The sequence below is a fragment of the Camellia sinensis genome, unplaced genomic scaffold (genome assembly GCF_055761805.1).
Source record: "Camellia sinensis isolate YWXY unplaced genomic scaffold, ASM5576180v1 Unanchor3, whole genome shotgun sequence".
Lineage (NCBI taxonomy): Eukaryota > Viridiplantae > Streptophyta > Magnoliopsida > Ericales > Theaceae > Camellia > Camellia sinensis.
In genome coordinates, this window is record NW_028129178.1 from 6996281 (window position 1) to 7000475 (window position 4195).

At 37.7% G+C, this 4195-nt stretch overlaps 1 pseudogene; it reads right to left on the reverse strand.

Annotated features, from left to right (window-relative positions):
* Positions 1-217: 217 nt before the first annotated feature.
* On the reverse strand, positions 218-2165 carry LOC145816067 (uncharacterized; annotated as a pseudogene).
* Positions 2166-4195: the final 2030 nt, after the last annotated feature.

A 4195-nucleotide genomic window follows, 5' to 3' on the forward strand; every position in this document is an offset into this window, starting at 1 on the left:
CACCTACGACCAACCCTCCTGTTGCTACTGCCATCACCAACCTCCTCACTTCTTCCTTTGCTTCGGTTAGCCTCTCCCCACCTCCATCATCCCTTTGGTCAGCCTTCTCTCGTTGTCACCGTCACGAACAATTCACTCTCTTTACAAATCGCACCGTTGTCCATCAGTCCTTGTTTTGATCTCCGTCTTGACACCTTCACCCACATTTCTTCTTCTTTTAAAAACCTAGATACAAAACTCTAGATGTTCGTGGCGGCGACGACGATGGGAATACAACAGTGGCGAAAAAGGAAGTGGCAGCAACAAACGAATATGGGGAGGCAGGAGGTGCCAAGTGGCTAGGAAGAGGGCTAGAAAAGAGATAAGAATGCTGTTAGGGTTAGGGATTTAAGTGAATATCTATTTTAGTAATTTAATTTTAGGGTAGAATGACATTTTAAAATTTAAAAAAGAAAAAAGAAAAAATTGATAGATGAGGTGCTTAATCAATGTTTTGGAACAAGGGTTACTATTTTCATTAGGGATGGCAATTTGAACCCGGCCCGACAGGGACCCGACCCCCCGACCCCGATCAGAATGGTTTTTTCCCGAAAAATACCCCCGTGGGGACGAGGATGGTATTTGAAATTAAATCCCCGATTAGTTTCGGACCGTGGATGGGGATAGCTTTCACAGCCCTAGACCTGGCCTGTCCCCGTTTCTCCCCAAAGTGAAATTACTATCATATCCCTTTATATAACATATATAAACCAAACCCAAAAAACAGACCCAATTCACTCACACGGCCTCACACGGCTTCTCATCTATCTCTCTCTCTCTCACTAAAAGCCTTCCTCCTCCGTCCCTGTTCTCCTCTCTTTCACCACCGACGCTGATCTCTCTCTCTCCGCTGTTCTCCTCTCCCTTATCATCCGCTGTCCTCCTCTCCCTCCTCCCATCACCGTTGAACTCAAATCTACAAACTCAGATCTAGACCGTCAATGCCAAACTCAACGAAAACACCAAGTCTCCGATCTACCTCATGTGGCTTGGATCTCACTCCTCATGCCCGTCGTGTCGCCAGATCCTCTCATTCGATGATCTCTCTCTGTCTCTCTCTCTCTCTCTCCCTCTCTCTCTATACTTAGATATCTCTCTCAGAGGTCTCTCTCTCTCCCTTTGTGATGTTGATGATGTTGGTGTTGATGTTGTTCAATGATGATGTTGTTTGATGATGATGTTGCTGTTGCTAACTTGTTGCTGTTTGGATTTTTTTTTTTTTTTTTTTTGGTCTGGGGAACTTTCGGGGTCAGGGAAACCCGATCCTCATTGGGGGACGGGGACAGGGATTGTAATAGGTTCCCCGTCAGGGATCGGGGATGGGGACGGGGAGTGTGGTCCCCGGCTCCGCCCCAGCCCGTTGTCATTCCTAATTTTCACATGCATTATTTCTTTGGACCCCCCACTCTTTTATTTTTTTTATTACAATTTTGCCCCAACATCAATTTCCATTTTTGACCCCATCTCTATCCTTCCAATCCCAACCCTAAGCCTAACCTCAATCCCAACCCCAACCCCAATCCCACCTCCACCTCCACTCCGGCCGGTAGCCTCATTCGCCAACCATTCCAGTGCCTCCACACCGTCTCCCTCTTATTTTTCTTATTCTTCCTCTTCTTCTTCTTCTCAAAACTGATCATTCAATTGCCATCACAATCGACACCACTAATCATCTTCCTACACTCGCTGATCAAGCATTCCTTGTCGAGGCTCTGAAGCATATTCATCAATTCCTTGGCAGAGATCAATCCATTCTTATCGATATCAAACATAGAGAAAGACTCGGCGAGATTCTCCAAAACCTCATCGGAATCAATGTCTTTGGTGTTGAGCTCGATGAACTCATTGAGATCGATACATCCATCGTTGTTGCCGTCGATCTGCTTGATCATCGTCTAGAGCTCCTCGTCCGTGGCAATGTGATCGAAGCTGCCAAGGATCGAACCAAGTTCTGACAATGAGATCTTTCCATCGCTATTGATGTCGAATTTCTTGAAGACTTGCTTGATTTCTTCTTTGATCTGGGCACGAGAGTTGAGAGAGGAGTATCGTGAGCCCAACAAAGAAGGGATCAAAGATGCAGAGATTAGTTTCTTCTTTCAATTGAATAGTTTTGGAAAACCCATTTTGTTTTTTATTTTTTGGATTGGTTTGTGAATGAATTGGATCAAACAATGCAACAATGGAGAGTGAAGAAGGAGGTGGCAACGGAGGTTGGTGGCGGTGTGCCGTAGCGGAGGGTGTAATCGGAGCAAGCCGTCGTCATCAATGGCCACTGGAGATAGTAGCGGAAGTGGCTGGAGTTCATGTGGATGGGATTAAGGTTCAGGTTAGGATTAGGATTTGGAGTTACATACATAGTTGGTTTTAAGATTGGAATTTAAAAAAATAAATATATAAACTTCATTTTGTTTAGTGAAGGTTCAAAAAAAATGTAGAGACCAAAATAAAATGGTCGTAAATAACAGCCCTACTTAGATTACATTAGAGCTTCTCGTAGGTGACAACCCAAAATGTGATTTGACAAAACCGCCCTCGCAGAGCTGCTCTGATAAGCTTAGCTTTGAATGGCTTCAACTATAAGCCACTAAGCTGTTTTGCAAGGTATCACAATCTGTTTTATGGATCTGCCACTCTCGGTCAAAGATCCAAAGTGCCAATGCCAACAAGACAACCTTGCGCCCTACTATGTGCCCTACTATGCTTTTAAGGCAACGCAATGTGTCAGTTCTCTCTCTCCCTCTCTTTACAATGCCTTCTTTTCCCTCTGCTTCTTTTTCAGTCAGGTACGTGTGCACTCATTTTTGCCAAACAATTGTTTTAGGCATAGGTATCGTTTGGTAAGTGATTTTTTTAATTAAAAAATTAAAAAATTATTAAAAAAATAAAAATATTAATAATTTTTATTAAAAAATTAAATTTTTTTTTTTGTACATTTTTTGTAAAAAATTAAAAAATTATTTTAAACATACTAATTTTTTTTATATTACATTTTAATCAAAAAATCAAAAAGTTACTAAAAATACTTATTCCCAAACGAGGCCTAAATTATAAAACAAATAGTGCAATTTTGATATATAAAAAGAGTTATATCAAACACATAAATAAATTTGTATTATTTACACAGGAGAGTTGTATTATCATAAAAATATAATTTTTTTTATCATTATTCCATTTAAAGGCAATTTTTTTAAAAAAATATTACATGCATTATAGTTTTAATATAATTAACGTGACCTCTCTTTTAATAAAATTAAATGGATTGAAATTAATGTGTATGGTACAAAAACAGAAAAATAAATAACATAAAATATACATTTTTATATAAAAGAGATAATAATTATACACACAAATTTCTTATTTGAAGACAAAAAATTATTATAACAAATATAAGTTTATTAATTTAAAATAATGTGGGTAGAATCTCTAATAAAATTTATAATCAAAGAAAATTCTCTAATTTTTTTTATTAAAAATTGATTCAAGTACTTGACAGTTTATTCTTGAATTGAACGGGAAAATCTCCGCAAAGTATATTCCAATTTATAGGATTTTGATTTAAGAGCCAGACAACTTATTTCCAAATTATGGCATATGGAGATTTATAAGCTTCAGTGAAAAAACCTTTCGGGCTTTGGAGCTTTGATCTTATGCGGCTTGTTCTTATTTGATGCAAAATCTTGTCTCTACAAATTGATTTTGTGTATGTAAAATTGTGTATATAATTTTATTGGAGATCACCCCTATTTATAGATATGAGTGGAGGAGAGTCTTAATAGACTTCAATTTTTTTGATAATTATTTCTAATTTATGTAGAGATAAATATCAAAATATTATTTAATAGGGTGTCATAATTTCATTAGCTTGACACTCTCAATATGATAAGTGGCTTAATTTTATTAGCCAAAAGCTTATCATCTTGAAAACTGCATCGTTTTGACACGTGAAAACTTGTGATTTGACTATTTATGTAATATTAAATTAAGACTAATTAGACACATGTCAATATTTAGGAGTGGTTTGGCATGATCTAAATAAGTATACTTTTTGATTTTTTATGGAATATGTTCAGGTGTGGGTTGGGTTTAAAGTGATGTGGTAGAGAGGTGATGTGAAATAAGATGATGTGACTTAAATTGGATAGTGACTTTTTGA